Source organism: Nerophis ophidion, linkage group LG05, assembly GCF_033978795.1.
Source record: "Nerophis ophidion isolate RoL-2023_Sa linkage group LG05, RoL_Noph_v1.0, whole genome shotgun sequence".
Classification (NCBI taxonomy): domain Eukaryota; kingdom Metazoa; phylum Chordata; class Actinopteri; order Syngnathiformes; family Syngnathidae; genus Nerophis; species Nerophis ophidion.
In genome coordinates, this window is record NC_084615.1 from 44,262,194 (window position 1) to 44,284,950 (window position 22,757).

The following is a 22,757-nucleotide window of genomic DNA, read 5'->3' on the forward strand; positions in this document are numbered from 1 at the left end:
CACCGCATGGTTTACGCGACTCGGTGGGCACGCATGGCGCTTGTGGTCACGTCCCTCCCGATGCGCTCACCCACCACCAAATATTTCAGGAAGCTCAGCGCATGTATGTTATAATTTTCCACCACAAGGAGGCAACAATAACTCTACATTAGCCACGCAGATCCGTTCCACACAACTTCCTAACCCACCAACAAATATTTTTGGAAGATCGGAGCATGTTTAAGGACGTTTTGACTGTTATAATTTTCAACCACGAAGTGGCGATGTTGGCGCCATAGTAGTGATGCGGTTGAATCCCACTTAATACGGCAGCCCATTATGAAACATTTTGGGAAAAATGGAGCCTGTATAAGGTAGCTATGACTGTTATGATTTTACACCACATGTGGGCGATAGAGGCGCTGCAGTAGTTATGTAGTTGCATTCCACCCAATACCCCAACCCGTTATCAAAACATTTAGGAAGATAGGAGCATGTGGAAGGAAATTTTGACTTATGATTTTCCACCACAAGGGAGTGATATTAGCGACACTGTCGTGACACGGTTGTATCCAACCTAATACACCGACTCACCATAAACAATTTCAGGAAGATCTCAGCATGTGAAAGGAAGTTATGACTGTTGTAATTTTCCACAAAAGTGGACAGTGACGCGCTAGCATTCCACCCAATAATTCGACTCACCTAGGGGTGTAATGGTATACAAAAATTTCGGTTCGGTACGTACCTCGGTTTAGAGGTCATGGTTCTGTTCATTTTCGGTAAAGGTAGAAAACAACTAAATATACATTTTTTGGTTAAATTTACCAAATTTGTAAACAATGGCTTCATCCTTTTAACATTGGGAACACTATAGTAATTCTGCCCACATTAATCCACATTAAACTGCCTCAAGTTGTTGCTTTGATTAAATAAAATGACAAAACTTTTCTTCTACATATAAAAAGTGCAACAAGTCACCTCATCATGCTTAATTTATTACAGCATTTGGGAAGCCTGTAGTTGACTTTTATTATGTAAATGTTATATTTTTGTCAACATGTGATAGCAGGGACCCTGCCATTCAAAACTAGGCTGCTACATTACTAATGATTAATATAACAATAGCTGAAAAAATAGTACAATAGCAATAGGAGAGACTATTCATCCTTGAACACCATGGACTTCATGTTAGTTCATGTGAGCGAGCTGAGCTGCAGTTTAAGTTTCTATAAGGTCAACGGGCTCATAGTGATGCTAGTAGTAGATGTGACTTGGAAGTGTTTAGTATAATTTGGGAAGAGTACGCTGTCCGCTGCTAAACACATATCTGCTCGACGCTGAAGCATTGACTACATCGCTCTGAATATGCACTGCTGATTGGCTTTGTATGTAACCAATCAGATGGTTGTGAGGGCAGGACAATGCTAGGTGCTCAGACAGACGCAGAAAGCAGAGCAGCTTGTTAAGACTTTAGCTTACAAGCTCTTTCGATACACATCCGAACTGGACCGAAACCCCCGTACCTAAACGGTTTAATACAAATACACGTATCGTTACACACCTAGACTCACCAGTAAAAATGTCAGGAAGAGCGGAACATGTGTAGAAAGATATAAATGTTATAGTTTTCCAGCACAAGGGGGCGATATTGGCGCCACTGCAGTGACGTGGTTGCATTCCACCCAATATTCCAACTCACCATTAAAGATTTCAGCAAGATCGGAGCACGTGTAAAGAAGATATGAATGTTATAGTTTTTCCCTAGAAGGGGGCAATATTGGCGCCACTGCAGTGACACGGTTGCATCCCACCCAATATTCCGACTCACCATCAAAAATTTCAGGAAGATTGGAGCATGTGTAAGGAAGATATGAATGTTATAGTTTTCCACCAGAAGGGGGCGATAATGGTGCCACAGTAGTCATACAGTTGCGTCCCACCCAAAACCCCAGCCCACCATTGAAACATTCCAGGAGATAGAAGCATGTGGAAGGAAGTTATGACTGTTATACAAGCTTTTCACATTTGAACATTTTGTAAATTTTAGCACACAAAAATGTTTTTTTAAATCTCTACCTAAACATTTCTCTAGTCTGGTAGTCAGATGTAAAATCTCTCGCCGACCTAACACCAGATCCTCAGTCAGTGGGGACTGTGTGGTTCCTAAATGAAGAACATCTTTTGGACAATCCACCTTTTACTCTAACGGAGCCAGACTGTGGAACACTCTTTCCACTCAACTGGAACTGCAAACCGACCTAAACATCTTCACCAGACTTTTGGGACTAGGGCAGAAATCAGATTAAAGTTGTACACATTAATGCCCATCCAAAATGTATTGTGAATTGTATTCATTGTATATTTTGTAACATTTTATTGCATATTCTATATCCTATGAGCATCCTGTGGACAGGTGTTGAGAATGAGCATTTTCTTACTATAACACTTAAGGCAGTGCATCTGGTTTGTCAAATGTAACTGTTGTCCATCCATCCATTTTCTACCGCTTATTCCCTTTCGGGGTCGCGGGGGGCGCTGGCGCCTATCTCAGCTACAATCGGGCGGAAGGCAGGGTACACCCTGGACAAGTCGCCACCTCATCGCAGGGCCAACACAGATAGACAGACTACATTCACACTCACATTCACACACTAGGGCCAATTTAGTGTCGCCATTCAACCTATCCCCAGGCGCATGTCTTTGGAAGTGGGAGGAAGCCGGAGTACCCGGAGGGAACCCACGCATTCACGGGGAGAACATGCAAACTCCACACAGAAAGATCCCGAGCCTGGGTTTGAAACCAGGACTGCAAGAACTTCGTCTTGTGAGGCAGACGCACTAACCCCTCTGCCACCGTGAAGCCCATGTAACTGTTGTGTCCATATCAAATAAATAAATAATTTTCCACCCCAAAGGGGTGTATTGGCACCACTGCAGCGATGCAATTGCATCCCACCCATTACCGTGATCCACCATCAAAAATTCTGGAAGATTGGAGCATATGGAAGGAAATTATGTATGTTACAATATTCACCAGAAGGAGGTGATAGTAGTGTCGATATTAATGTCAAGGCATGATCAAACCCCAACCTTAAAGCCTCATGTGAGTTTGGAGGGAGATCCGATCAGCCAAAGTGAAGTAAAGACAGTTTGGCGGTTGATGGCGAGGTACAGTCTCACTACGAATAGATAGCCCACTTCAGGTTGACGTCATCATCATTTGTACCAATCACGATCAAGATCTGAACTTGTGGCGCTGAGTTGTTAAAGTTTTGTGTTTGGCGGAAAACTTCAGATCAGAGTTTGGCTCCATGCCACATCCTCGTCCTATGGCGTAGATATTTATTCACAATTTATTATATTTAGTATCTGTGTCAAATCGTCTGATGTGATGCAATGACAATTTGATTGGAGATGGCGTGGAGCGGTATTTGCTGCCAGGGTCCACCCCCTGCAAATAGATACAAATATGTACCGACCCATACAACACTTAAGGGTGTCTTCATAATAATTTCTACCAAGTAGGATGAAGATCTGAATTTGTGGAGCTTATTTATTAATGTTTGGTGTTTTGTGGCAAAATATTCACAGCAATGTTTGGCACCAAGCCCACATCTTATGGCGTTTAAAAAATGTGTTCGCAATTTATCATCACCTCTTTGTGTAGTATCTGTAATTTTAACTGCAAATCATTTGGCCGAGGTACCTAGGAGGAGTTTGTCAAAGTAGAACCTCTCTTTTTTTCGGCGAAAAATGGCAGGTCAAAACTAAGATGGCCGACCTTTCTGTTCGTTTTCAGGTATGGGTTCTTGATACTTTAATGTGCATCCCGTCATGATACACGTTTACTGCAATTTTCGTGTCGATACGTGAAACTGAAATCATATACTGAAATTTCAAAGGTGACAATAGAGAACCAATTGTGAAATTTCATGGATGGATGAATGGATATTTGTGAACCCCAAAATATAAAATGTTTCGCCATACTTGCTGCGCCTGCGAAATATGGGGATTTACCGTGCATGTTAAGGGCCTCAAAAAGGCATCCAAAGGTATTGAAGAAAAAAAACTATTTAAGTAGGGCACATGCGATGTTCTGCATGGCCCCTGCGGGGCTAGCTTTGTGGCTCGGGCTCCTCACTAGCATTAAGGAGCAAACTGCATTGTCAGCATTAATAGTACATGTGAGTTGATTGTAGAAAAAAAAGTGTCTAAGGTGAGTATAACGCACATGGGCTGAGTAGTGCCATTTTTAAGCTGCTGGATGCTGACCACTCAACATACTTCAAATGCAGTTACTGACATCTTATAAGGTCAAATTTAGTAGTATACTCTCGCCTCGGGTGCGAGTGGTTCCAAGTTCGTTTCCTGGACGAGCCTCCAACAAATATGTTACAACCTGAGGGTCAGAATGTATTTACGAAGAACACAGAGGAGACGAAAAGTCCAAAACAACAGATTTTATTTTGATATTGAACACAAAAATGTTTTTTCCGTGTCAAAATAAAGGGAAAGATATGATTAGCCGACTCGGACAAGCTGACTTGTTACCACACCGCTGTCCCGAACAATCAAAAGAAAGAACCAATCCTTACTCATAAACTAAATACTTAATGCGGTAAACATGACAACAAGTCCCCGCCAGGAAAATACACAATTCTGTAGAGGTTGTAAATGTCTCTTCTAGAGAATGTACTGGTGCCAAAACCTCAGTTGGTCCTCAGTTTAAAGGGGAACATTATCACAATTTCAGAAGGGTTAAAACCAATAAAAATCAGTTCCCAGTGGCTTATTTTATTTTCCTAAGTTTTTTTTCAAAATGTTACCCATCATGGAATATCCCGAAAAAAGGCTTTAAAGTGCATGATTTTCGCTATCTGTAAATCCAGCCGTCCATTTTCCTGTGACGTCACTGCGTGACGCCAATACGAACAAACATGGCAGACAGAACAGAAAGATATAGCAACATTAGCTCGGATCCAGACTCGGATTTCAGCGGCTTAAGCGATTCAGCAGATTACGCGTCTATTGAAACAGGTGGTTGAAGTGTGGAGGCAGATAGCGAAAACAAAATTGAAGAAGAAACTGAAGCTATTGAGCCATATCACGACGGACAAAGGCAACTCTGACGAATTCAGCGATCGCCTTCTAACCAACGATTGCATCTTTTGACCACTGGAGCAACTTAAATCGGTCGATTGGTAAGTGTTGGTTGTCATTAAATGTGGATGGAGGGAAAGGCTGGATGCAAATATAGCTACAAATGTACATACAGCTAGCCTAAATAGCATGTTAGCTTCGATTAGGTGGCAGTCATGCCGTGACCAAATATGTCTGATTAGCACATAAGTCAATAACATCAAGAAAACTCAACTTTGTGATTTTGTTGACTTTATCGTTGGAAATGCATCATCTTTGAGTGTCGCAGGATATCCACACATCTCTGTCGTAGCATCGCTATCGTCGGTAAAATGTGCAGAACAAACGAGGGACTTTCGCATGTTTTGACCACTGGTCCAACTTGTATCTGTCGATTGGTATGTGTTTGTTTGGCATTAAATGTGGGTGGAGGGAAAGGCTGGATGCAAATATAGCTACAAATGAGGCATATTGATGCAACATGTACATACAGCTAGCCTAAATAGCATGCCATGCTAATCGATGCACACTCCACGTAAGTCAAATTGAATCCGTACCCGATGTCTCCAAGGTACAGAAAACAGTCGAAAAAACGGAAAATAACAGCGCTGATTTGACTTTGTGTCTGTGTAATGTGTTTGAGAAAATGGCGGATTGCTTACCGTCGTAACGTCACAGGTGAAAGGTCATCGCTCCGACAGCGAACAATTGAAAGGCGTTTAAATCGTCAAATTCACCCTTTTAGAGTTCGTAAATCGGTTAAAAAAACATATGGTATTTTTTCTGCAACATCAAGGTATATATTGACGCTTACATAGGTCTGGTGGTGATGATCCGCTTTAAAGGCCTACTGAAATGAGATTTTCTTAGTTAAACCGGGATAGCAGGTCCATTGTATGTGTCATACTTGATCATTTCGCGATATTGCCATATTTTTGCTGAAAGGATTTAGTAGAAAACATCGACGATAAAGTTCGCAACTTTTTGTCGCTAATAAAAAGCCCTGCCTTTACCGGAAGTCGCAGGCTCCTCACATCCTCGCATTGTTGATAATGTGAGCCTCCATCATCAAGAGCTATTCGGACTGAGAAAGCGACAATTCCCCCATTAATTTGAGCGAGGATGAAAGATTCGTGGATGAGGTTATTGATGGTGAAGGACTAGAAAAAAAATACAAAAATAAAAATAAAGTAAAAAGAAAAGGCCATTGCATTGGGAGTGATTCAGATGTTTTTAGACACATTTACTAGGATAATTCTGGGAAATCCCTTATCTTTCTATTGTGTTGCTTGTGTTTTAGTGAGTTAAATAGTACCTGATAGTCGGAGGGGTGTGTCCACGGGTGTGTTGACGCCAGTCTCTGAGGGAAGTCAGGGCAGCTGCATGGACGGCGCAAGCTCCGCTGATCTCCGGTAAAAGGCGACTTTTTACCACAATTTTCTCACCAAAAACTGCCGGTTGACAGGTGGTCGGGAACCATGTTTGCTCGACCGCTCTGATCCATAGTAAATCTTCACCTCCGGGAATTTTAAACAAGGAAACACCGTGTGTTTGTGTGGCTAAAGGCTAAAGCTTCCCACCTCCATCTTTCTACTTTGACTTCTCCATTATTAATTCAACAAATTTCAAAAGATTCAGCAACACAGATGTCCAAAATACTGTGATGAAAAGAGACGACTTTTAGCCGCAAGTGGTGCTGGCTAATACGTCCCCTCCAACCAATAACGTGACAAACACGCGTTATCATACGCATCATCATTCCGCAACGTTTTCAACAGGAAACTCCGCTGGAAAATTTAAAATTTTAATTTAGTAAACTAAACCGGCCGTATTGGCATGTGTTGCAATGTTAATATTTCATCATTGATGTATAAACTATCAGACTGCGTGGTCGGTAGTAGTGGGTTTCAGTAGGCCTTTAATGTACAGTATGTGGGAAGATAGCGAACACATCTGAAGCCACATTTTGTTTGTCATTGACGAGACGTTTCTCCGTCGGCGCTCCCGTCTCCAGTTCCATCCAGTCTGGACAGCGCTCGCTTCCTCCTCCTGGCTGCGTGTCACAAGAGGGTACTACAGGCCTCGCAGTGCCAGCTGATAAGCCACAACGTGGACACCAAGTTGACTTTGCTTATTTATGTCCTGTTTTCCTGGGCAGTGACTCCCCCCTCCTCCTACTTGTGCTTTCGACTGTAAAGCAGCCAAATAAGTCCAGATTTGTGCGATGCATGAATTTCTCTCCCTCCTTACCGTATGTCCTTTTTTGTCTCTGCAGGCTGGACGAGACATGAGCTTATCCCACTGAGCATAATTGATGCACAACTTGTGAGTTGGGAAGCTTTTTTTTTTTCTCTTCTCATGTTGTTTTCATTGCTGTAGTTGTTGTCAATGTTTCTTTCCTGAGCATCTGGCCCACCACTGAATGTTAATCACTGTGCACAATGTACAGTACGTCAACCATATGACCTCTCACTGCATGAAGGCCTACCTGACATGTTATGTCATCAGAGTGCATCAACAAAGTAGGGGGTGTCCCAACGTTTTCCTCCGAGGGTCCCATAGTGGAAAAAACAGAGGACTCTGGGGTCATTGTAATGTTAGGACCTCTGTTAAAGACCTTTGGTACATTACATTCACTATATCTCATCTGTCAGCTTTTGGTGCACATTGTTTTATTCGCTAAAAATGTTCGTCTTAGTTATCGCCAAAGACCTTTTTTTCTCTGACTTAAATGGGACAATCATGAATCACAGGAAATGCTCGTTGACGAAAAGAATGACAGACTTAATTGACAGTTTAGTCGACAAATGAAAACGAGAGGGGCTAGGTGTACATCACGGTGTATATCCAATGAGAACTAAGACAGTGTTTAGATTTTTCGCTGGAAGACAAGACTGTCAGTTATAGGTACCGTATGTAACGATAAACGGTATTAATGATGACCACGGGAAAACTTCTGACAGTATTGCCCTTTAAATTAAAATGATTGAAAAAACTATTTTTATAACTGCACTTTGATAAACTCAGACTGACTGGTGCCAGCTCGCTAGCTTTAATGCTAAATTGAAAACAAAAGACATACGCCTTTCTGTGTTAAGAACAATTTAACCCAATTAAAACTCATAGAAACACATTACGGCTTGAGCAACTCGGCTATTCAATTGTGTACATTGAACATACAAGCTTTGTTCCCTGCACGGAATTTGGTGCCAGCGGGTGTATGGACGGTGTAGCCAGGAGTCGTGGATGCATAGCATTCTGGGTAGGTCTTGTGTTGCGTTTGTGGTGTGTTGCAGGGCCGATGTTCTCCAGAAGAGTGTTTGTCATCGTTTAATGTGGGTTCGCGGAGTGTGGCGCGTATTGGTAGGAGTGTTGAAGTTGTTTTATATCAAAACCATTAGTGTGATCTGTGTGGCTGTGGAACAAGACCCCTGGTTTACACATAGTAAAAGCATAAAAACTCCTCCGCCATTTTGATAATGACGGCAGGGGAAGCGTTATTCGTGACGTCACAAATTTGACCCGACGGTAAAAGTAAACATGCGCTTATTAATTTGCGGAGCGAGTTTTACCAGGCAGTAATTCAAGGCAGGCGCATATTACATGCCCGGCGGCTATTCAAGGAAATGCGGTACTTCAAAATTACTTATAGTGTACTGAATTACTATTACTGTTAAAGGCGGTAGAGCAGGAGCAAGACCGCCTAATGTACCACTACTTTTGTTGTGCATTATGGGAGAGCTTGTCCGCCAATTTAATTAGGAAGATACCCGTACTCTGCAATGTTCGATTTCCTCGGCACATTGTTCAGTTAATTGCACAACTTGACTACACACACAGCAAGATGGGTACGTGAGATTTATATATACATTCCAGATTCATAACGTTAGTTGTTTGTTTTTTTTCCAGTGGCTAAGACTCCAATTTTGCACACTCAGTGTAGTCATACACAATATATAGAATATCGAGTTTGTTACTTAATGTGACCATTTTAGTCATATGCTTGATTTGAGCTAAAATAATAACACACTATAAGGTTAGTGTGAAATGTACTTACTGATATATTCATAGAGTGCACCACTTGTTGTGAATTTAGTTTTTGAGATGCTCTGCAATTACCTTAATAATAGTGGTTTCAAGTCAACTACAATGATACGTTATCCGTTATACTTTGTATTTTAGTCAACATATTTTTGTGTAATTTCGTCCGACGAAAATGTTGCATTGGCAGGTGTCGGCGTGGATGCCAACCCTCCTGATATTACGGACTATTTCAAAAGCAATAATGCTTCCTTCTGTATTTACAGGCTGCTTTGTGTGTCCTCACGTCTCTATACTGCCGTATGTTGTGAATTCATGTGCGCAATCAGTGCATCATTTGTTTGCAGCACGTAATCTGCAGCAGATTATTTATTGAATATTTGCTATTGGTTTCAATCTGAAGTGATTGTTGAGTTTTTCGCCTTTTTTCCTCAATATAGTGTTGCACAATAAACAGTTGAAAAAGAACTACCCGCCTCCACTTGTGCTTGCCTGCTGTTGTCTCCATACATTCAAGCTCTCCGTGTGCACACACTGGCTTCCCCCCCGGCTCCACCCACTGTGGGGATACACGTGAACGCAATTTGCACTTCCAATTAAACTGTCGACCTTCGCTCCAGAATGCAAGACTCGCAAAGGATGGCGTCCCGTCCCATCCTATCCTCCCTCTGACGGAATAGTTATTACCGGGCCCACCAAGGCTTTCTACGCGGAATTGAAGTCAGCAAAAATAATGAGTGCATTCATCACACTGTCAATATTTTAGAAGGTAAATTACTAAAGGCCTTAGGTGTTTGTGGATTGCTACTCTTAAAAAGGGAATATGTTTTTGTACCGCTTTAGTCGACTTACTGTATTTTTTTTCTTTGTGGTTGTCATAGAGACAGTTGTATTCACTGTGCACTAAGGAGCCAATGCATAACATGGAGCAGGATACGTTCAGAACGTGAGTGGCGTCATCACATGACACAATGCACGATCAGATGACTTGACAGGTAGCAGGATCGTTGCTGCCTTCATTTTCACGGCCTCTGATTGTAGTGTTTGTGTGCATGTGTACAGTATGCAGCAAGTACGAGATAATAGGTCCAAGCGATTATGTAACATTTATTCCGCGAGCCCCCCAATTTGATGTGTAGAGCACAGCACATTTCTACTTGTTTACTTTTGGACTGGCGTCATCCCACAGCTCCAAAGGAATGCCTGCTTTTATTTGGCATGAAAGATTTAATACAAACCTAATTTATGACCCTTATTTTTAATGGTGTTCTTCAAACTTTATTGCTCGTAAAACAAAAACAACAATGAAACTGAGGACTGCGCTATTGCACGGGTGAAAATTATGAACAGACAAATGGACTTCCGACCGGTGCCAGATATTCCTCAACAAGCTGCTCTTCTCGCCTTCAAACAAACAATCTGGACTGTGCATATGTCGTAGACCCAGTAGGCTGCTGTCATAACAAAGTTTAGAAACTGCTCACAATCGAAGTGTGTAGTACAGTAAGGGCTTGGTCTACTAAAGGTTTGCATGTAATAACATAAATGCAGACTTGACAGAACAAGCAAAGCTGATCCACTAAACTTGTGTGCTGAGGATTGTCTCTTAAATGAGCAAAATAGCAAGTACAATCCATTTAGCTTGTCTATTTTTATGTATATGCAGAATACATAAGGATTATCAAAAGGCCCACAATACTGGGGGGAGATGCAAATATCATGTCGCAAACACTAAGTGGGGCAGTCTGGCTCAGTTGGTCGAGAGGCCATGCCAGCAATTTGAGGGTTTCAGGTTTGATTCCAGCCTCCACCATCCTATTCAATGCCGTCATGTACCTGGGCAAGACCTATACCCACCTGCCCCCAGTGCCACCCACACAGGTTTAAATGTATGTGAAACATTTTTACACATTAAATATTTCACTATGGAAAGCGGTTTGAGTCTCTTGAGTAAATCACTATATAAATATAAGAGAAAGCTAGATTTATCAAGATTAAAACCGTTTTGGAGCCGCTGTTTTGCATATATATTTAGTACATTTGGAAGTGCAAACTGGCCAAGTTGCGCACAAATGGCTGAAAGAAGGCAATCGTGCTGCAATGACAGACAACTGAAAAATAATACATATTTGGACCATTAGAAATAAAAAATATTAGACATATCATCTAATCAGCAATGACGTTTTATAATTTTATAGCTGATTGATGACTTAAGGGGCTAATTGTAGTCAGCAAATACCAAAATTAATTACTTTGATTTGTTTTGGTGTCAGTTGGCGTTTTTTTTTTTAAATGGCGTTTGTTATTTTCATAGGACATATATTATAGATAGATATATACAAAACTGATATAATTGACATGAGCAAAAATTAGATATGTATCTCGATATTTTGTCTTGGCCTTGAATGAACACTTGATGCCTATAATCACAGCAGTATGAGGATTCTATGTGTCTACATTAAAACATTCTTCTTCATACTGCATAAATATATGCTCATTTTAAACTTTCATGCAGAGAATGAAATCACAACTAAGTTAATTGACCAAAAGTGTATTTATTAAACAGTTATTAAGCAATGGCACAAATGTTCATGTCATTTCCAAAACAGAAAGTGCAAGATTGTCAGAGACATTTTAAGTGTCAAATAAAAATGATCTGCATTATAGGATATCAAATAGTGTTCGTCCTTTGCTATGTGGTAGGTTACTATGGACGTTAATAAATCCTGTTGTTGACTATTTTTTTCATACGGTGTTGATCTGGAAATGTTTGCCTCTGCATTTTGATGCTTTGGACGTGTGGCACCGAATGGAGATGTTGACATACGGAGTTTCAAGCTCTCTTCATTCTCTAGCGGGTGACTTCTCAAATGATGCTACATATTAGCAGTAATGCTACTTTTTATAGCAACTCTGTTGGCCATCACTTGAGAAATTACGGTTGTCTGTTTGACATATTCCCACTTGAAGCAGAACCACCGCCTGACGATGCTGTTTTTCTTGGGAATTAATTCTCCCTTAATTTGCCCCTTCTCTCTCTCTCGTATCACCACTCGACCGGCTCCGCTAGCATCACAGCTAATGTTACCCATGCTGCTACCTCTCTGCTGGGCGAGGGCGTATACGTATGTGACGTATGACGTGACAGTATGTGACGTATGTAAGAAGGTGCGCTTGTCTTTGAGAAGGAGAGACAGGAAAGAGTGAGAAGAGCCTGTTGTGTAATGCCCGCAGCTAAAAGCAACTGCATGAGAACGTATACTCGAATATCACGATATAGTCATTTTTTATAACGCACAGAGACAAACCCGCGATATATCGTGTATATTGATATATCGCGCAGCCCTAATAGACACTCTAGCTCTCAGGTTCTTTCAGCATTTCCTCAAGCATTTTGCATCCTCTTTTTTTATTCTTCAAGGATGCAAAATTGAACATTAGCGGTTTACCTTCTTTTTCTCTTGATTTTGCAAGCGCGCTACATTTTAAGGCGTGTAGCACTTCCTAGTTTAGCCGCTAGTGTGTGTGTGCCAGGGAAGATGCAAGCAAAGGCCCCATGCAAACACAACAGCGAAAAGTGGCAAAAACTTGTCGAACTGGTATATGATATATTTCATTCTTTAATTTATTTCATTTTATGAATCAGTTTTTCTCCCTTTTGTTGTATTTTGTTAATTCCTTTGAATTCTGCGAGAAATAACATTATTCGTGATGAAGACGCAATCTAAACACGTACTATGCAAAATATGAGTATACGGAATTCACAATTCACCTTCAGGCTGTTTTTGCTTACATCAGCAGGCTGATGCAGGTAGGCTTGGCATTGTTTGAATTTGAACAATTCTGGTTCCGATTCAACGCTTTGGTTCTGGTTCTGTTCTAATGATAAAACCTTAACTTGTAAGATTTTTAATCTCAATGGGATAAAGGTTTTAAAAAACCTAAGAATTAAAATGATAAAATGTCAACGATTTTGGGAGAATAGGAATCTTAGTCCTGCTTCTCATAGATGTTTGATACCTAACCGTATAAATAGGTCCGCCCAACTACAATATATTCCCGGGCATAGCCCCCGCTGCCACTCACTGCTCCCCTCACCTCCCAGGTGGTGAATAAGGGGATGGGTCAAATGCAGAATACACATTAGTGTGTGTGTGACAATCATTGGTACTTTAACTTTAACTAAAATGTGGGCCAAAATGTTAGTGTTTGGCCTGAGATCGGTAGGCTGTGAGTTCAAACCCCGCCTGAGTCATACCTCAGACTATAAAAATGGGACCCATTACCTCCCTGCTTGGCACTCAGCATCAAGGGTTGGAATAAGGGCTTAAATCACCAAAAATGATTCCCAGGCGCGGCCACCGCTGCTATTCACTGCTCCCCTCACTTCCCAGGGGGTGAACAAGGGGATGGGTCAAATGCAGAGGACAGATTTCACCACATCTAGTGTGTGTGAGACAATTGATGGTACTTTAACTTAACTAAAATGTATCTGAAACTCAAAGTCTGCCACCCGAAAACAAGCCTAAAATTACTGTTTATTTGGGGGGAATTTAATCTGCTATCTCATTTGTAAGTCCAAAACTATGAAATAAGTACCAATGTTTGCTGTATTAGATAGGTTTTTTAAGTTTAATCCAAAATATGGTAGCCAGTTATAATTCGATTTTTGTGTGATATAAAACTTTTTTTTTTAATACAGTACCGTCTTCAAAAGTTTCTCCTGTCAATTCACCTCAGGTTTTCTTCAATAATCTATCCTACCCTGTCCTTGTTTGTACATGACATGGTTGTGCTAGTATCACTAATTAATGAGCACTAGTTTGCGTTGCGAGAGACGCTTATTCTGTTCTTAATGAGGAAAGTCCGTCATTGTCTCCCCGAGCAGCACGTGGTGTTTTTGCTCTTTCTCTTCGTTCTCTTGCTGACTCACTAAATGAAAGAATGGAAAGAGAGAAGAACAGCTTCTGACGGCTTCACAAAAGGAAGGTGTAGGCGTCAAAGTGGTATTGTTTTTCTCTCCTCTGTTTCTGCATTTGTCTGCCCTGTTCCACTTTAAGGCATGTGTTCATTTGATCCAGGATGATACTTTGGTACAACCTAATTCAGACCTCAAGATGGGCCTCTTCAATGCTAGTTCTGACAGTCTGTGGGAAAATAGCTTCGAAACACACTTTTTTTTGCCCTTTAAGGCTATCCAACTTCCATCGTCCGAGCTGGAGGTCAGAATGTTCTTATTGATGTGTTAGTAGAAAAACTCTCAAAGCTTCAATTTGTTGGCCACAGAGTCTGTGCCTTCCAATCTGGTAACTCTCCTGCAACCTCCGTCCAGTGAGGAGCAGCTGCTCCTGAGTGCTTCTCAAGTCAGTGGCTTGGCGTTGTTTGAAGTCCCGGAGGAGCTGTATGTAATAAAACAGGAAGTTGGCCGACTTTTAATGGGCCAAAAATACCACGACATGAGGTGTCCCTGGCAGCAGAGCAGCCATCCCACAGAGAGCTGCACGACAGGCCTAGGTAGGGCCGGGTTCCTGAAGAGAGAACATATGTAGATGATCCGAGTTACCTAACACTAATTGTTATTGTTGTTGTTGAACGTCACCCTTCAAATAATTTCCCTGGTGGTTAAATTCGGCAAAATACCGTACAAAAGCCAGCTGTTCTTCATTTCCTTTGGTTTGCCCTTGCTTGGTTGGTTTTGTTTGATAGCTTGCAGATTATACAAGAGTACATTCAATCCGTTGTTGTGTGCCAGAGATAATTTTCCCATTGGAAAGAATGGAAATAGAAGGGTTTAGTTACAGGGTCAAGCTGTAGCCCTCGTTAACATGTTATTCAACAAAACAGGCATTGTTTTTAAAAAAACATGTTTACATTGTAAGTGTAAAAATTAAATCAAAACGATAAATCAACACTCTGATGCCGAATGAGGGTTTCAATGTTTATTAATAGTATTGCAAGTGCAAAAACAAGGTAACCGCCGTTAACATAAAAGCCTAAAAACATCAAACATTCCCTTTTGTTGACAAATCACGACTTTAATGATTATAAAGGGGATCGGTAGATTTTCACATTTGAATGGATGTTGGTACTCAACCCTGCATGTTTGATGATAGTATCAAAAACATTTTATTTGCAGAGGGGTTAGTGCGTCTGCCTCACAATACGTAGGTCCTGAGTAGTCCTGGGATCAATCCCGGGCTCGGGATCTTTCTGTGTGGAGTTTGCATGTTCTCCCCGTGACTGCTTGGGTTCCCTCCGGGTACTCCGGTTTCCTTCCACTTCCAAAGACACCTGGGGATAGGTTGATTGGCAACACTAAATGGTCCCTAGTGTGTGAATGTGAGTGTGAATGTTGTCTGTCTATCTGTGTTGGCCCTGCGATGAGGGGGTGACTTGTCTAGGGTGTACCCTGCCTTCCGCCCAATTGTAGCTGAGATAGGCACCAGCGCCCCCTGCGACCCAAAGGGGAATAAGCGGTAGGAAATGGATGGATGGAATTGAATTTTTCATTTAACAGTAAGTTAATAATGGTAAGTGTTCTGTCCGATTGTTATATATCTTGTTTTCTTACACTTCTTAGTCTTATTTGTAAGTTTGCATTCATTTCAGTTTGACCTGGGTGTCATACCATAGTCAGGAATTAGTCTTTGGCGCTAAGTTGGATGTGCCAGTCTTGTCTTTTGTTGCATCCCTCAGAGTCTTTATATTGTACTTATTACATGGGTGTTGTTTGTTTGTAATGTGCAACTTAGTTTAAGTTTTAATTTCCAAATTTTGTGGTGTTAAAATCACCTTGTAAATAACCTATTGCTAATCAGTGGCATGTATATGGCACATTTCAATGTAAAATAGCATCAAGCTGGCGGATTTTGAAAAGTGAAGCTTTACCTTTGAGCTTTTTTTTGTCAGGCTTGCTTATTAATATGTTGATGTGAAAAATTGTTACATTATCTAGATGCAGTTTGCTACAAATATGTTTGCCCGCCAAGTGCTTGATGTGGTGCCGAGTCCACAACTACACACGATGTCACGGTATCGATTTAAATGTATCGATATCTGTATCGATCAGAAGTATCGATATATGGCACCATTTGATTTGACGTGAATCAGTTCTTTGTAGTACCTATTAAAGTATCATATTTAATACCCATTCTTACTTAACATATTATATTAAGTATATATTGTATATATTCGCAGATATGTTATATTTTACATTGCTTTACTTAGTCTGTTTATACCTGCATTGTCCTTTCCATCCTTACACTCTCCATCATTGTAACTAAGCTACTGTGTTGAATAATTTCCCTTGGGGATTATTAAAGTTGGTCTAAGTCTAAGTTAACAAGTGTAGTTGCTAACAGAAGCACATTGTATATACCATATTTTTCAGACTATAACTCGCAGTTTTTTTCATAGTTTGGCCGGGGGTGCGACATATACTCCGGAGCGACTTATGTGTGAAATTATTAACACAATTACCGTAAAATATCAAATAATGTTATTTATCTTATTCGCGGAAGAGACAAAGAAAATGTCAGCAATCATCACACACACGTCAGCAATCGTCACACGCACGTCAACCAATAACAATTTGGCGGGGGATGGAGAAGTGCATTGTGGGTCATGGAATGCTAACTGCTATATGCTATATATATTAAAATGGATCATTTCATCGTTGGCGGTAACTTATAAAAACTGAGAAGGGCTAAACAAAAATGGCACAGAAAAGGAAATCATATACTGCAGATTACATAATATCAAATATTATTTATCTCCTGCGATGAGGTGGCAACTTGTCCAGGGTGAACGCCGCCTGCCGCCCGATTTTAGCTGAGATAGGCACCAGCGCCCCCCGTGACCCCAAAGGGAATAAGCGGTAGGAAATGGAGGAATGGATTATTTATCTCATTTGCGGAAGAGACAAAAAAAAGTCAGCAATCGTCACACACACGTCAGCAAATGTCACACACACGTCAACCAAAAGGAATTCGATGGGGGAGGGTCATGGCAGAAGTACATTGTGGGTCATGGAATGCTAACTGCTCTATGCTACTGCCGTAGCTATTAAGATGGATCATTTCAGCGTTGGCGGTAACTTATAAAAACTGAGAAGGGCTGAACAAAAATGGCACCGAAAAGGACATCATGTACTGCAGATTGCAAGCTGGATGTAGTTGTATATACAGCAGAAAACGACAAGAGGAAGCGGCGCATACCTTTTGGAATTGGCAGAGTTGTTTAGAAGCGACATCGAGGAAAAAGATTTCATCGGATTTATCGATTAGGAGTGACAGATTGTTTGGTAAAGGTATAGCATGTTGTATATGTTATAGTTATTTGAATGACTCTTACCATAATATGTTACGTTAACATACCAGGCACCTTCTCAGTTGGTTATTTATGCGTCATATAACGTACCCTTATTCAGCCTGTTGTTCACTATTCTTTATTTATTTTAAATTGCCTTTCAAATGTCTATTCTTGGTGTTGGATTTTATCAAATAAATTTCCGCCAAAAATGCGACGAATGTATGTTTTTTTCCTTTATTATGCATTTTCGGCCTGTGCGACGTATACTCCGGAGCGATTTATAATCCGAAAAATACGTTATGTTATTTAATTTCATAGTTGGTTAGAATAAATAAATACAATATATAAATAGAAGTTCATATTTACATATAATGTGATTAAAAAATATTTTCTTTGGTAATTTCATGCAAGTATATGTTTACTTTATTTTTGCTACAAAACCCATGTAAATTGGAGAGGAACATATTTTTTGTTCCGGTTTGGTCACATTGTTGGGGGGACAAATAATATGTGACGGAATAAAGGAAGCAGCATGCGACAGCAAAAATTTGATGGAAGAGGTTAATAATGTCTCGGCTTTAAAATAAACTTTATTCCCTCTGAGTTTGTGAGGGCAATGAGGTATGATTTTTTCTGATGATTTATGTGAAATCAATGTGTTTTCTTTTATTTGATGTCAGACTAATTGTAAGTTCTGTTTTTTCTTATTTATTAGTTCTGACGGTATTATTTGGGCATTGTTTTGGCAACGTTAACGAGAAGAAGGCTGAAATAAATGTCTGTAGGAGAAAAAAAGAACAACTTGAGCCTTGATTAAGACCTCGGAGGGAGTAACAACAAGTGTAAAAATATGTCACCCATTTTCAACTATAAAATTGTGTGCAGCCTTGTGGTATTTTAATTTTTTATTTTTTTAAAATAGAAACCAGTAATGTCTGGGTGAGATCTGGGATGGCGTGGCGAAGTTGGTAGAGTGGCTGTGCCAGCAATCTGAGGGTTACTGGTTCAATCCCCACCTTCTACCATCCTAGTCATGTCCGTTGTGTCCTTGGGCAAGACACTTCACCCTTGCTCCTGATGGGTCCAGGTGAGCGCCTTGCATGGCATCTCCCACCGTCAGTGTGTGAATGTGTGTGTGAATGGGCGAATGTGAAAATACTGTCAAAGCGCTTTGGGCTCCTTAAAAAGGGGTAGAAAAGCGCTATACAAGTACAACCCATTTACCATTACCATAAAATTAGGCTGTGACCCATGAGATTGTACACCTAGGCTGTCACCTACAGGACTAGAGTGGACCCATTTTTTCTATCAAATGACTTAGGTGAGTCTTTGTTTAGGCTTTGGAGGGCTGTCATCATTTGGGCATGTGTTTTTTTCTACAAATATAACAGCTGCTGTGTTAATTATCTTTCAATCCTTGCTGGTGTTGGGGAATATAACAAACATTTTTTGCCTGCCATCACTCCACCTTGATGGAAGAGAAAGCAGAGAATTCCAGCACGTTGGCATGTCACTAAACGCCTGCTGTGAGGAATGGAGTTGATCGACCCTCGTCCTCCTTCAACAAACATTTTGCGCGAAACCTACCTTTGCTCGGCTGGCCTTTTGTGCGTGCCTCTACCCTTTTTATTACATAGCACTACATCACATTGCATCACATCTCTGAGCACCATTTTTGTTATTGTCACTTCCCCTCCTTTAAAGTCCCTGCTGCGTACAAACATCTCACTTTGTTATTTTTAGAACCGCCTATTTCACATCTTGTGGAGCGAATGTCACTTCCCTTGCTGTGTACAACCTTACGATACCTGTGGGAGTTTGCGGTTGTTTGTATCTCCTGCAGCGCTCTCATTGGTTGAATGCCTCCTGGTATGCTCAGCAGTTGTAATAGACATCCTCAGCCCTACATGTGCATATCATATGGGACTGTTGAAAACCCATGGGATAGTCCCACTGAGTATACAGCTGTCCTATTTAGTCTTGAGCATGAATTGATGAAGTCTGCTTGGCCCAGAGGTGAAATGTTTTCTAAGGCCACAAGATGAAACGCCCTGAGAATACAATGAGCTAGGCCTTTTTTTTTTTTAGATGTGTCATGCGTTGTCTGTGCTTATCCCTTTAATCTAGCAATGTCTTTCTGCCGGGTAACCATGACAAGCACATGTATTTTCTCACTTGAGAACAGCAAACTGTAGGTGGAATGATGAGATGTGGATATGTCATTCATCCATCCATCTTTATGCTAATCCGAAGTCGTGTCGCGGGACAGTAGCCTAAGCAGAGAAGCCCAGACTTCCCTCTGCCCAAGCTGCTTCGTCCAGCTCTTCCGGAGGGATCCCGAGGTCAGCTGGGAGATATAGTCTCAGGGAGGCATTTGGGGGGCATTCTGACCAGGTGCCCAAACCACCTCATCTTGCGCCTTTCAATATGGAGGACTATTAGCTTTGCTCTGAGCTCCTCCCCGTATGACAGCGCCTCTCATGCTTTCTCTCAGGGAAAGCCCTACCATCCGAAGTAGGAAACTAATTTCGGCTGCTTGTACCCGCGATCTTGTCCTTTTTTGTTCATGACCCAAAGCTCGTGACCATAAGTGAGGATAGGAACATAGATCAACCGGTAAATTGACAGCCCTGCCTTCCGGCTCTTCTCCTTTTTCCCCATGCAGTGTCCGCATCACGGTAAATGCCTTACCGATCCGCCTGTCAAACTCGCGATCCATTCTTCCCTCACTTGTGAATAAGACCACAACGTACTAGATCTCCTCCCCCTGAGTCATGATCTCCTGTTACGCCCTTTTCTGGGCGAGAACCATGGATTTAGACTTGGAAGTGCTGATTTTCGTCCCAGTCGCTTCATCCTCAACTGTAAACTGATGCAGTGAGAGCTGAAAATCTTGGCCAGATAATGCCAGCAGGACCACATCATTCGCTAAAAGCAGAAACCTAATCCTGCAGCCAATAAACTGGACCCCCTTAATGCCCTGACTGCACCTAGAAATTATGTCCTTAAGAGTTGTGAATGGAATCGTGACTAAGGGCAGCCCTCCAAACAGTTCCGACTTACTGCCAGCAATGGGAATCTAGCTCTGACACCGATCATACAGGGAGTGGACTGCCACAATCAGGTAGTCTGATACCCCATACTCTCTGAGCACTCTCCACAGAACTTCCCGAGGGACAAGGTCAAATACCTTCTCCAAGTCCACATAACTCATATAGACTGTGTGGGCAAAGTCCCATGCACCCTCAAGGATCCTGCTAAGAGTATAGTGCTGAGGCCTTTTTCCATCAAGAGTTCAGGACCTTTTGGTTTTTGGAGCCTCTACTTCCTGGATCTATAGGTTGTTGTAGAAGTCTGTGGTTTGTAATTCCACCACATTTCACAGTTCAGGGTATTTATACAAATCAGACTGATGACGTATGGAAGAGTGGTTTACTATATTTTGACACTGATACCATGTAAACAATATAAGGTTAGTTATTTTACTAAAAAGTAAGTAAATGAAATACAAAGCAGTGATATACAAAACCATATGGTTTAAAAAAAATAAAGCAGAACAAATTGTTCATATAAATTCAGGCTTTTGTTTGCGATGTCCAACAATCAGAAAGTCGTCCTCTCAGTAAAGATGAATTCATGAGATTCCTTGTCGTTCATTTCAGCTGTAAATAACAATGTATAAAAAATAATTTTCAGTGTTTTTTCTCACATCAACAACATGAACGCAATGGTTTAAGCTTAAGCTTGTTAGCATTATCATTCCGTTCACTCGGATGGAGGCTAATAACGACACATTAATTGTCACTGACTACTTTTACAATGTGTAATACAATAAATAGTTAATATTTGATGCCGTTTACCCCTGTTACACTTGTGTACTACCTTCTTAATTTCATATTTATCCAACAAAGTCAGAGTAGTAAGCAGCTTAAGTCCTTGCTTCGAGTCTGGCTTTACACTGCACCGTAAATATGTTTAAAAGGGTTCATCCATTTCTCATAGTTTTGCATATCGAAATGCATTTTGTAAAAAATAATGAGACAACAGTAATGGAGTTTAAAAACTATGGCCGATTAAAAATACTGCAAATTACTTCCACTGATCAGAAATCTTTAGCAAAAAGATGCCCCACAAAAGTTGCTTAAAGTTGAAAGTTCCTTTTGTTCTTCTTTCTCTTAGTTGTCAGGTTTTTTGTAATAGATATACACAAGGAATAAGAAATAAAAAAGTCGTCCTTGCATACTCCGTAATAGCAGTCGTGTGTTTGAAATAATAACCAACTGTATTCAACCAATCAGCATTTGACAGTACACCTTAACCCTCGAAAATGTTCCAGGTAGCTTCGAAAAGTTCCACCTAACTAGGAGGAACTCCGAAAGGTTACTGAAGAACCAAATCTACCCTTGTAGTTTTTGGTGGTAACATAGGGGGAACTATATTTTTTATTTACCTGGGTAAGTGGGAAAGTTCCTGGAAAAAGTTCCCGCGGTGTATAAGGGCCCTTATAGCTGGTCCACAGTTACATGAATAGGACGAAAACCACACTGCTCCTCCTGAATCCGAGGTTCGACTATCCAGTGTAGCCTCGTCTCCAGTATACCTGAATAAACCTTACCGGGAAGGCTGAGTAGTGTGATCCCATGATAGTTTTTAAATAAAGGAACCACCAGTCTGCCAATCCAGAGGCACCGCCCCTGATGTCCACGCAATGCGGCAGAGTCTTGTCAACCACGACAGCCCCACAGCATCCACAGCCTTAAGGAACTCTGGGCGGATCTCATCCACCCCTGGGGCCCTGCCGCTGAGGGGTTTAACCACCCTCGGTAACCTCAGCCCCAAAAATAAGAGAGCCCACCACAGAGTAACAGTGCGCAGATGTATGTATGATTGAATGTACATATGTATATATGTATGAATAATTGTGTTTATTTGCATACAGTATTTATGTGTGTTTGTTTGTACAATACATTTCTCTCCCAGTATGTGCGGAAGCCAAAATACGGCCCTGGCCTCCCAGAGAGCCCAACCCCATACAGCAGTTGCGGTGCCCAGGGAACAAGAAAATACCGGCCTCATGCAGTCAGGCCGGCCAGCGACGGGACCCACAGAACCGGGCCCACCGTGCCACCCATCATGCCCGCGGCTGGCCGTAGACAGATGTGTCGAGCCGAGGACAAGGCACGGGTGAAGCAGGGGAGAGCCATATCCCAAGCCAGCGAGAGACCACATGCAGGCAGACAGGCGGGAAGCCCTGCCCCAAAGGGCCTAGAGACTCCCCACAGCCA

General features: G+C 41.4%; 1 protein-coding gene across 4 annotated transcripts in view; it reads left to right on the plus strand.

Annotated features, from left to right (window-relative positions):
• Nucleotides 1-22,757, plus strand: part of LOC133553154 (1-phosphatidylinositol 4,5-bisphosphate phosphodiesterase beta-4-like) — a 162,082-nt gene that overhangs the window by 16,596 nt on the left and 122,729 nt on the right. For 3 of the 4 annotated variants that reach the window (XM_061901031.1, XM_061901034.1, XM_061901030.1), the window contains one exon: nt 7,397-7,446. The exons of the other annotated variant lie outside the window; for it this stretch is intronic. The gene's annotated coding sequence lies outside the window, so the exon portion shown is untranslated. The remainder of the gene's footprint in view (nt 1-7,396; nt 7,447-22,757) is intronic. 4 annotated transcript variants of the gene reach the window in all.